At 46.3% G+C, this 12870-nt stretch overlaps 1 protein-coding gene across 1 annotated transcript in view; it reads right to left on the bottom strand.

The window, feature by feature from the left end:
* The window catches only part of COL23A1 (collagen type XXIII alpha 1 chain), a 399604-nt gene that overhangs the window by 201071 nt on the left and 185663 nt on the right, over nt 1–12870 (bottom strand). The window lies entirely within an intron of this gene.

Consider the following 12870-nt stretch of genomic DNA (forward strand, 5'->3'; position numbering starts at 1 on the left):
CCAACCCCACCCCTGATGATGACCCTGCTGCTGAGTCTAAGCTCACAGCATGCCCTAACGCTCTGGGGGTAGCAGGATGGCGATAAGAAGGTCAGAGAGACATTCTGAAAACAAGCCTCTGGAGGCGGCCTTGCCCTAAATCTTTGGTCAGGGCTGGTAAATTGTGTGGCCTGGGTTTCAGGAGGGCCACAGGGATCTAGGTATTGTGCAAGAATTAGGACGGGGTAGCTGCAGAGGTATCGTGTCCCTGCCTGCCTCATTCATTTCTTGGTACTTCTGATGGTGTCTGAGCCCTGGGAGATGCTCCCGAAACATTTGTAGAAGGATTGAAGCAAGCACAGCTGCCTCTACACTGCCTGCTTCCTGCCCTCTTCCATACAGACCTCGGCACCAGGAGTTAAAGGTGAGTGACACTGGCCCCATGTCTGCCTTGGCTGTGGCCACACCTCAGGTCACCTCCCCAGGCCAAGGGAAGGACAGCAGAGCAGAGGCACGTCTCTGAGACTTCATGCCAGGGCCGAAGGCATTGACAAGGACGCCAAATAGCTGTGGACATTTATTCTGTGCGAGGCACTGGGCTATGCTCTACTAACTAACCCAAATGATCTTTTTCATCAGTGCAATGACATTCAAGGTAGTCGTTATTATTATCCCACTTTGTAGCTGGGGAAGGAAAACATGGGGAGACTGACTGACATACTGCAGTGACAGGTTGCAGGTGGCGGGGCTGGACTTGAACCCAGGTGGGGGGGCTGGACTTGTACCCAGGTGGAGGGGCTGGACTTGTACCCAGGTGGGGGGGCTGGACTTGTACCCAGGTGGAGGGGCTGGACTTGTACCCACGTGGGGGGGCTGGATTTGTACCCAGGTGGGGGGGCTGGACTTGTACCCGCGTGGGGGGGCTAGACTTAACCCAGATGGCTGGGCTGGACTTGTACCCAGGTGGGGGGGCTGGACTTGTACCCAGGTGGGGGGGCTGGACTTGTACCCAGGTGGGGGGGCTGGATTTGTACCCACGTGGGGGGGCTGGATTTGTACCCACGTGGGGGGGCTGGATTTGTACCCAGGTTGGGGGGCTGGACTTGAACCCAGACAGTAGGGCTAGACTTAACCCAGATGGCGGGGCTGGACTTGTACCCAGGTGGGGGAGCTGGATTTGTACCCAGGTGAGGGGGCTTGTACCCAGGTGGAGGGGCTGGACTTGTACCCAGGTGGGGGGGCTGGACTTGTACCTGCGTGGGGGGGGCTGGATTTGTACCCAGGTGGGGGGGCTGGACTTGTACCCAGGTGGGGGGGCTGGATTTGTACCCACGTGGGGGGGCTGGATTTGTACCCAGGTGAGGGGGCTTGTACCCAGGTGGAGGGGCTGGACTTGTACCCAGGTGGGGGGGGGGCTGGACTTGTACCCAGGTGAGGGGACTGGACTTGTACCCACGTGGGGGGGCTGGATTTGTACCCAGGTGGGGGGGGCTGGACTTGTACCCAGGTGAGGGGACTGGACTTGTACCCAGGCAGTGGGCCTTGGACTTTGCACCCCTGACCATGGGGTGCGGCCGCTTCTGTACACTGGCTCAATCCCCAGTGTTGGGGGTGGGGTGGGGTCCAGCCTTTTCTCCCCGCCCTCTTTTCAGTCTCAGGGAAGGGCTGGCCAAAGAACTCAGTTGTCGGAAATGCCCAGTTTGTATGCAGTCCCATCCCTCACCAGCGGCATATTCTTAGGGCAAACCAAGTCACCTTTCCTTAGTTCCCTTCTCTATAAAACAAGGATAGTAAAAGCAGTGGATGGGGTGGTTTTGCAGATGAAGTGAGAGAACAAATTTAAAATGCTCACTGCAGGGCTCACTACCAGATGGGTCTCCAGTAAAGGCTCCTTCTCTCATACCTTTTGGCTGCAGCCATGCAGGAAAAACAAGGGGGAGGGTGAGTGGTGGGCTTTGGGCCTTTAAAAAGCAAAGAATCCTCCAAATAATGGGAGAAACAGCACGAAAATCAGATGCTTGGTGGTGGTCAACATGCCCACCTGGGGGCCTTTGTTTGTTTTCAGTTTATTTAGAGAACCCGAAATGGAGTTCCATTCCCAGGGAAAACCCTCTTGGAAGCAGAAATAAAAACAGAACATCCCTCCTCTCCCTCAAGGGTCGACAGACTCCCAACCCAAGGGAGCTACAGAAGCCCCAAGCAAGGAGAGGATATGTTACTTGTTCTTTGTTTACTGGGAATCTTAAAACACTTATCTGCTCTCTTGTTTCCATCTTCTCTTAATAAATAGATTAAGCTGGGTGAGGGTGAGGTGGGGGAGTCAGGAAAGAGGGTTCTGTAACCATCTTTGGTAATTTATGTTAAACATTCTGGTAGTAGAACTCAAATCATCTTTTTTTATTAATAAAACAGTCGTGGTCTTATTTTCAGAGCTATAGGTTGCCCTAGTAAGAAAAATGGAGAACAGATGTTTGGAGAGTCAGCTGGGGTACTGCTGAAAGGACACTGGGCTCAGAGCTGGAAGGACCTGGGTTTCAAACCAGAACCCGCCCTGATAAGCTGTGTGACCTTGCTGAAATCACTCAGCCTCTCTGAACTCCATTTTCTTCATCTGTAAAATGGGACTAATGATACCTGGGTTGGGGGAACTGAGTTTGATGAGGGGTTAAGGTCTTAGTCTAAGAAAAATTACCCTCCTTTGAAAAAAATGTCAAACATTTTTCACAACATCCCACCCTGCCAGCAGAATCAAAGATGCTCACTCGATTAATGGAATAGAGAAGAGGCAAATCCGGGCAGAGAAGGCAGTGGAGAGAGCATGGACGGCACACGGAGCTGCCCAGGTGCTTGTCCGAACTCTAACAGCTACCTGCTGGGTGACCCTGGCCAGGCCCCTCGCGCTCTCCAGACCTCAGTCTCTCCTGCTGTAAAATGAGGAACTGGGCTTGAACTCAGAGCTTCCCAGGCTCCCCAGTAACAAGGCTACATAAAATGTTAGCTTATCCACGCACCACAGATGAACCCCCAAGACAACAGGCTGAGTGAGATAAGCCAGACACAAAAGGACAAATATTGTAGGACTCCATGCATTCGAAATATACAGAATAAGCAAATTCGTAGAGACAGAAAGTAGATTAGAGATTTACCAGGGACTGGGGCACTGGGGTGTGTGTGTGTGTGTGTGTGTGTGTGTGTGTGTGTGTGGTGGTGCTGGGGAGTTAATGCATAATGGGTGCAGAGTTTCTATTTGGGGTGATGGAAAAGTTTTGGTAAAGATGGTAGTATTTGTAGCACTTCATAGCGAATGTAATGAAATCCACTGAATTGCATACTTGAAAGTGGTTGAAATGGGAAAGTTTAGGTTGTGTATAGATCGCCAGAATAAAAATGAAAGGAAAACCCATTGCAATGTAAGGTTGTCTCTGGAAGCTCTGTGCTTTATGCATGATTTTTCCATAAACCTCCAACTTCTCTAATAAAAATTAATTAAATAAATAAAGATAATAAAAAAAAAATGTTTGGTCGGAGACACCCAGATATTATGAGTCCCCAAGAGAAGAACACACGACCACCTACAGGGCAGTTTGGCCAAAACAAATTCAATCTGCTTTTGATAGAGCCTCCATCCAACTACCATTTTATGGAGAACACTGAGGATAAGGGACATGTTAAACCACACCACAGGGTGCAAGCTGTAAAATCCTGATTGTTAGAAAGCCTGCAGCTCCAATGACCCAGTTCTTTTCCAAGAGGTAATTGCAAAGGAAAATAGAGAGGGGGGAATAATCATCAGATCGAAAGACACAGGACGTGCCACCCAAGCACAATGTGTAGACCCTGCCTGGACCCTGCTGCAAACAACGAAAAGAACATTAATGAGATAATTAGAAATTTAATTATTGGATGGTGTCAGGAGTTAATTGCTGTTGATTCTTTTGGTACACTAATGGTATTGTGCTTATTGTTTTTTTTTTAAGAAGGCTTTATCTTTTAGAAATAATCAGATACATAGGAGTGAAATGATAAAGAGGAAAACCCATAGAACTGTACAATACAAAGTGTGACCCCTGATGTGAACTATGAACTGTAATGTAACAGGAATATAATTATAATAATATTGATTCATCAGTTATAGCAAGGGTACTGCCCTAATGCAAAATGCTAAGAATAGCTAAGACTGTGTGGTGATGGGCTATATAGGGACTCTACTTTTTTTCTTAATTTTTTTATTGTATAATACAACATATATATACATATACAAAGCAAAGAAAGAAAAAAAGCAATAGTTTTCAAAGCACTTTTCAAGAAGTTACAGGACAAATCCCAGAGTGGGAACTCTACTTTCTGCATGATTTTTCTGTAAGCCTACAACTGCTCAAATGGTAATAATACTACTAATAATAAAACAGTGGGAATTAAAAGAAATAAAGTTTTGATAATGGATGGTGGTGATGGTAGCACTGAACTGTGCATGTAATTAAATCCAACTGAATCTTACACTTAAAAATAGTTCAAGTGGCAAGCTTTGTGTTATATATATGTTACTACACATAGAAAACAAGTGAGCTCATTCCCGTTTCCTTGTCTCCAAACATGGTGTTGAAGAGCCCACGGTGTTTAAATACCATGGGAGCCCCTTGTGTCCTGTGGGTGGGCAGCCCCTGGCTCGGAGCCTAGGACGCTGTCTGAAGACTTACTTGGCACCTCCAGGTTCAAAGGGTTCCTCCCACATTCTCCGAGGACCTTGACAAACTTTCCCCAGCAGCTTCATTTGCCCCCAAAGCCACTCCAACCTGCTTTACTGTTTTAAATCAGCCAAAAAGTCAGACTGGACAGGAACAGAGTTCCAGAGTGATTAAGGGCAAAACCCATGTCAGAGATGATGCTTGGCCTTGGGGACTGACGGATAGAGAACTGGTGGCCAGATGGCTGGTCTCTTGAGCAGCTCAGACCGAGGCAGGCCGTTCCTAAGCCTGGTCCATTCGCAGGCACGTCTGAGAGTCACATCCAGCTGTAGGCCAGCACCTGTCAGCCGCACGCTTCAGCTTTCGACAACACCTGCCAATTCTTCTGTCTTCCACTGGCTCACCTGCCCATCATCCCCCGGATGTTTGCTGAAGATGCTGGGACTACTGAAGTTCTGCTTTTCCATGGAGTTCTGCTTTTCCATGGAGTTCTGGAAGTGGGTGGGTGTGTGTGTGTTACCTAAAGACCCCAAAATTGTCCCTTGTCCCTTTAGCAACGTTGTCGGAATAACTTACGAGAGAAGGACTTAGCCAAGTGCATCATTATAGTTGTATGAAATAGCACTTGTTGTGCTCAGCATTAAATTATGATCTATCCATATCAATCAGTATAGAACTACGGTCACAGACATCCACATGCAAAGTCCCTGCACGTTTTCTCTCTTCCTTGGGTCCCCCACTGCAGCATGGTAGAACTGTAGGTGCATTCGTGGTCTGCCCTTGAGGAAATAGGCTCAGCAAAGGCTGCTGCAGGGTCTGGGAACAGGGCAGGGTCTTGGGGTGCTGGCTGGGTCCGGGGCTCTCCCCCAAGGCTGCATCTTGTGATACAGCTCTTTACCATCAGAATATTTAGTGTCTTCCAGAGAGAGATGCCTGAGTGTGCAGAGCTTGGGGAGAGGTTTGCAGCTGGGGGCTCCCTTGCCCTCCGGATGTATCTGAAAAATCCGGGAGGACCAAGAGGTAGATAAAGTCCCTTTTACAGACAAGGAAACTGAGGTTTGGCAGGGTTGGGTGACTTTCTTAAGTTCACATAACAATTAAATACTAGAACCCAAGACCTTCCTGCCTGTCTCGGGTTCTTTCTGCCTGCACCCATTAGAGGAATCAGGAGCTAAATCAAGCAGCCTCACTGCAGGCAAGCATGCATTCATTCATGCATCATTCATTCACTCATTCACACTGCCTTTCCCCCCCTGGGTCAGGTGCCAAAGTGACCTGAAAACCCTCGTGGGACAAAGCTACAGGCAATGAAAATGCTGGTTAACATAGCTTCACTGCATGGGCAGATTGTCCCGTGAATTTAAAACCTGGCCTGCCTGCCCAGGATGCTAGGGCAGCTGTCTGCTCTGGGGAAGGAGATGCTGATCAGGGCCGCTTTGATCCATCCTGCCATGTCCTCTGCTTCTCTGCTGCCCAGTGGGGGGCAGCGGGGGGAGACGGTTTAAGGCGAGCACCTCTGCTGGAGACAGAACATGTAATGATCGCCCCCGGAGCTGAACAAAGAGGAAGCCGTGCTGAGCCCAGGACGAGACAGACCAACAGCAACTCTCAGAGCCAAAATATACGGGCAGCTGCAGTCACGCGGTGGTCTGCAGGCCAGGGCGAAGGGGCCTAGGCTTTCTTCCTAAAATAAAAATTGCTCCACTGAACCTCATCATCATGATGATGACTCAGATCTGACACATGCCAGCTGGCCACCCCCCCACCACCACCCCGGGGCCCCAATTCATTTATTCTCAAGCTTCAGAACCTCATCCCTAAAATGCAGATAACATCTCCTTCTCCCCCCCAGGCTCTCCCAAACCAGCTCCAAGATTCAATGAAATCGCACACAGTGGGGGTTCAGACAATGGATTAGTGTACCCCTTCCATCCTGGGGAACCCGAGAGAGTCCCAGCTCTCACCTCCTTTTTCTTTTTTTAACATACTTTTATTGAGATCTATTCATATACCATGTAATCACCCAAAGTGTGCAATCAGTGGTTCACAGAATTATCACATAGTTGTACATTCATCCTTACAATAGGTTTTTGAGCATTTTCATTACTCAAAAAAAAAAAGAATAAGAAGAAAATTAAAAAAGAACACCCAGAGCATCCCATACCCCTTACCCCTGCTATTATTTTTTTGTCTTTATTTTCTTATTCATCTGCCCAATAACTGGATAAAGGGAGTGTCAGTTACATGGTTTTTCTCAATCACACAGTTACACCGTCTTACCTCCTCCTTAACAAGACAGTATGTCAGGGTAGGAAGCAGCCGAAGTGATCCTATCTCCACTTTCTAATTATAGGCCTCAGGACAAGTTATTCTTTCTGATCTTCGTTGTCAACTGTCACATGAATGCCTGGCAGGATTACTTTGGAAACCAGGACAAAAAAAAAAGGGAAGTGGCGGCGAATGTCTAGTCCCCCCCAGTGCCTCAGTTTCTTTGTCTGTAAAAGGGGATATTAATATCTATACTATGGGACTGTTTGGAGATTGAAAAGCAAATAAGGTAACTGTTGTGGAAAAGGCCAGCACACGTCCGACATACAGTTGGTGCTCAATTAATGTAGACTTTGGATCTGCCAGCTGCCTGGGAGGGAGGGGGCTGGGAAGAAACGCACCGAATTACAGGGGCCCCGTCGCAGCTTCAAAGAAAATCAGAGTGCACTGTCAGCATCTGCCTCCAATTTGCAGTATAATTTGTTATCTGGTCTCAGCTTTTATTTGGAAAAGCGCTTTGATAGAAGCCAATTGGGAAAGCATGCCAGATTCCTGTCCTAAAAATACAGCAGGGCAGGCTCTTCTGCTACAGCCTGCCCACAGGTAACGGTGGGGGGTGTGGGGGTGGGGCAGAGAGCTAAACCCTCCGCACACTTCACCTTCCTTGGAACACACATCCTGGAAGACCCTCCCCACACCCCGGGCAAGGCCCAGATCACAGCTCAGAGCAGAAACTCCCTTAGCTGGCCCTGTTCCTTGCCACAGTGTGGTGGTGCAACCAAAGGGGTCCCCATTCCTGGGCCTCTCTGCAAAGCCCACTGCAAGACTCTCAGCAAGCGTGATAAGGACTGGCAACCGCAACCCGACAAGTCCATCACTTTTTTTTTTTTTTTTTTTTTGCATGGGCAGGCACCGGAAATCGAACCCGGCTCTCTGGCTCAGCAGGCAAGAACTGTGCCACTGAGCCACCGGTGCCCGCTCCCCGACAAGCCCATCATTTCCATAAGCAAAGATCTACATGAACATGACTGATCATTTGAAATCCAGGGAGAACTCCCCACCCTCCGTCCTACCCACCCAACGGAACTCTCGGTAATTCTGTGAAAGTCCCTTTGAGTCTATGATCCGGCACGAATGAACTCTCTCAGTTTTGATCTGAGCTCACGTCTTTTTCTGTCCTTCTTTGCCCACCTTGCCACTGGGTGATGCAGGTTTTCCATATGATGCAGGTTTCCCATGCTGCATCCTCATCTTCATAAATCCCATTTCCAACTAGCCATGCCTGGGCTGCAGCGATCACTTGCACATCCTGATGAGTGGACACAGACCCTGCGTCCTTCTGCTTTCACGCTTAGTGGTGACCACAGGGCGCAGGTCTTGCTCTTTCTGAGACACATGACTTTTAGGTAAACTCTCTGGACGGGCTGAGTGACTACCAGCCTTCCTACCTGCACACCAGCAGAATCAGCCATTTAAACACGGATAGTTCCTCCCCACCCCAGTGAAAAAACCTCTTCACACCCACTAGACCGGCTATTATTTAAAAAACAAAAAACAAAAACAAGTGCTAAAGAGGATGCAGAAAAATGGGAACCCTCACGCGCTGTTGGTGGGAGTGGAAAGTGGCGCAACTATCGTGGAAAAGTTTGACTGTTCTTCAAAAAGTTAAACATAGAATTACTGAATGACCTGGAAATCCCGCTTCTAGGTCTACACCCCCGAGGAACTGAAAGCAGGATCTCAGACATTTGTACACCAATGTTCACAGCAGCATTGTTCACAGTCAAAAAATGGAAGCAACCCAAGTTCCCATCAACAGAGGAATGGATAAACAAAACGTGGTCTATTCGTATGAGGGAATGTTATTCAGCCGTGAAAAGGAATGAAGTTCTAAAACATATGACAAGACAGATGAAACCGGAAGGCTTCATGTTGGGTGAATAAGCCAGATGCAAAAGGACAGATATCATATGATCTCACACGGAAAATAATTAGAATCACCAAATTCATAGAGACAGAAAGTAGAATACAGGTTACTAGGGGCTGGGGCATAAGTTTGGGAAGTGGTGAGATATTGCTTCATGGATACAGAGTTCCTGTTTGTTGTGATGGAAAAGTTTTGGTAATGGGTAGTGGTAACTGTAGCACACATTGTAAAGATAAGTATATGCACTAGAAGTGGTTAAAATGGGAAATTTTATGTCATATATATATATCTCACCACAATAAAATAATAATAAAATATGACTGATGAGGAGATGAGGTGGAAAGGCAGTTGGGAGTTCCACCGGTACCTGAGCTCTGTGATTCCCCTGCAGAAAATCCTATGAAAGCCTTTCCTATGCAAGCTCAAGAGACTTATTCAATAAAATGCACAACAAAGCAAAAAAAATTACAGACCGTTCTTGGGACTGACAGGTCGAGAACAAGAACTTAGTTTCCTTCCTGAGCCACAGGCTGTATGAAGTGTTGGTGCAAGCAGTGGTCATGGGGAGATTTCTCAACATCAGCCCCGTCTGGGCTGTGCTGGGGCGGACAACTGAGGGCAGAGACACGAGTACGAGCCAACCCAGAAGCGAGGACCTGAGGACCCGGCCAAGTCCTGTGTCCTTCCCTAGATCCCCAGCCAAGGCATCTGATGGCTTTGTTCTCTTTCACTGCAGCCCCTGGGTCACTCCTGCATGGGGCAGGAAGGAAACCAACACCCTGAGATGCTCAGAGGGAGGCTGCTCACCTGGCCTGGGCTGCTGGGCAACTAGGAGCACAGAGAGGAAGCACCCAGGAACCCTCGGGCAGCCTGAGCCCGAGTCCAACTCCATCTTCTATCTCCCAGTTCTGTGGAGGCTGGGGACTGAATCACATCCCCCCACAAAGGACATGTCCAAGTCTTCACCCCAGGCCTGTGGGTGTGAACCCCAAGTCTTCACCCCAGGCCTGCGGGTGTGAACCCCTTTGTAGACAGCACTGTTGAAGATGCAGCTATTAGTTGAGCTGTGGCCAAACTGAGTGATGGTGGGTCTTCACTCATGACGGCTGACTTCCTTCCAAAGTAGTAGGAAGTCCAAAGGAAGCCGGACGGTTGACTTCCTTCCAAAGTAGTAGGAAGTCCAAAGGAACAGTGGTCTGAATTTTTTAATCTATGTCTAACTTTCTCCATGATCCAAGACCAGTTATAAGATGAGTCTCTCTATAAAAATAAAGTCTTAAATATGGCAGGAATTATTCTAAGGGAAATATCCAGGGTCAAACTGTATTATTTATATGTTTCTATAGTGTATGTCTGTTTATGTTATACAATCTGCTACCACTTCACATTTCCTATACTAGTGTGATAAATCATCAGAGAACCTGTTTTGGGTATAAAATTTTGATACAAATTATTTAGCGAGTCTCTTGATAATAACCCAGAATATGTGCACATTGTTGAACTCAAAAAGTAAAACTCAAATTTACTTTTAGTATCACTCTAGTGGTTGAAGGAGAAAACTCAAACCTCAGGTTTGTTTTCCCAGGACAGATAGTAGTGGCAATGAATTATATTTTTCTTTTATTATTTTTTTTGTGAGCGAGTTATGTTTTTAGTTTGATATTATTTTTGCTATATTTATTCATTTAATTCTAAGGCAGAATACTCAAAGAAGGACAAGAACAAAAGCCAGGGAAATTGAGAAGAGAGTTTTAGCAAACATCTAGGTAAGGTTATATACTGAAATTAAGCATAAAACTTAATTGTGAAATTGCTAGGAGCAGATTTCCTTGGACATTTTAAAAAGTCCTGGAAATGAGCTATTTTACTGTCCTACTTTTTTTTTGTTAGAAAAATTGCAGGTTTACAGAAAAATCATGCAGAAAATGAGCTCCCATATATTCACCTCCCCTGCACAACACGTAATATTCCTTATTATGAATACTTGGTAGATGGAAAACATTATCATAATTAAACTATTAATATCGTACATAGTTTATATGAGGGTTCACAGTTTGTGTTGTACAGCCTGATGACTTTTTTTAAACTTTTTTATTGTATAGTATAGCATATATACAAAGCAAAGAAAGAACGAAGCAACAGTTTTCAAAGCACTCTTCAACAAGCAGTTACAGGACAGAGCCCAGAGTTAGTCATGGGCTACCATACAGTCCTCTCAGATTTTTCCTTCTAGCTGCTCCAGAATATAGGAGGCTAGAAGGAATAAACATTTTTTATAATCACAATCAACTTTCTTTTTTTTTGTGAAAAATAGTATATATACAAAAAAGCAATAAATTTCAAAGCACAGCACCACAATTAGTTGTGGAACTTATTTCAGAGTTTGACATGGGTTACAGTTCCACAATTCCAGGTTTTTACTTCTAGCTGCTCTAAGATATTGGAGACTAAAAGAGATATCAATTTAATGATTCAGCATTCATATTCATTTGTTAAACACTATCTTCTCTGTATAACTCCATCACCTTTGATCTTTTCATTCCTTTCTTTAGGGGTGTTTGGACAATGGCTATTCTAAATTTTTCATGTTGGGAAGGATCTGTCATTAATATAGGGTAAGGAGATGGAGCTATCTGATGTTCTGGAGAGTCTTAAAAGGTCCAATCTTGAGGTTGTAGGTTTATGGAAAGTTACTCTAGTGTATGGAACCCTTGTGGAATCTTATATATTGCCCTAGGTGTTCTTTAGGATTGGCTGGAATCGTCTTGTTTGGGGGTTGGCAGGTTATGTAAGGTAGCAAGGTCTAACTGAAGCTTAAGAGCAGCCTCCAGAGTAGCCTCTTGGCTCTATTTGAATTCTCTCTCTGCCACTGATACTTTACAAGTTATACTTCTTTCCCCCCTTTTACTCAGGATGGAATTGTTGATCTCATGGTGCCAGGTCTGGATTCATCCCTGGGAGTCATCTCCCATGTCACCAGGGAGACTTTCATCCCTGGATGTCATGTCCCACGTAGTGGGGAAGGCAATGATTTCACTTGCAGAGTTGGGCTTAGAGAGAGTGAGTCACACCTGAGCAACAACAGAGGTCCTCTAGAAGTAACTCTTAGGCATGCCTATAGGTAGCCTAAGCTTCTCTGCCTACATAAGCTTCACAAGAGTAAGCCTCATGATTGAGGGTATGGCCTATTGATTTGGGTGTCCCTAAAGCTTAACCACAGTCCCTGATGGTAAGGTTTACTAGTTCCATATTTTTCCTCTCATTCCTGAACGGACTTTGCCAATACTTTCTGATTATCCACTTAATACACTCTAGGATGTATCCAAGCATTACATTAAGCTATACAGGATTAAAGGACTCTTATTCTGGGCTCCCTGCGTTTCAGTTGTTCAAATGAGCTCTACAGCTAAGTTGAATGCATTATGTTTTAATTAAAAAAAATTCAATAAAACCTGAAGCATATTTTTCCATTAAAAAATAAATAAAATATAAAAGAGGAAGCTTGGAGATAGTAGACAAGGAGGCTTTGGAGTTACAGATTGCCAAGAAACCACCATCAGAATGCTAGACTTCAGAGAAAGCCTGATCTGCTGCTGACACTTGATTTTGGACTTCTTGCCCCCTAAACCCTGAGATGATAAATTCCTGTTGTTCAAGCCAACTGGCTTGCGTATTTGTCACAGCAGCCTGGATACGCTCCTGGTGAGGCCACAAGGTCTCTTGCCTAGATATTGCAAAGCCTCTCTACCAGCCCATTTTCCACACAGATGCCCGGAGGGACCATCTGAGCGCTCGGCCCTGACTGGGTCCCTCCCTCTCTGCTGCACCCTCCATGGCTCCCCATGGCCCACCACGTGACATCCAAGAGTCTTGCTTCCCCTGAGAGGGCTCGCAGTATGGCTCTGCTTCCTCTCTGCTGCATTTGGCCTGGCTTTACCCCCTCCACCCTCTTTGCCACTCCTCAGGCACAGCTGGAGCTCTGCTACCCCTCGGCTGTGATGTTTCCTCTTC

Source organism: Tamandua tetradactyla, chromosome 20 (genome assembly GCF_023851605.1).
Source record: "Tamandua tetradactyla isolate mTamTet1 chromosome 20, mTamTet1.pri, whole genome shotgun sequence".
Classification (NCBI taxonomy): domain Eukaryota; kingdom Metazoa; phylum Chordata; class Mammalia; order Pilosa; family Myrmecophagidae; genus Tamandua; species Tamandua tetradactyla.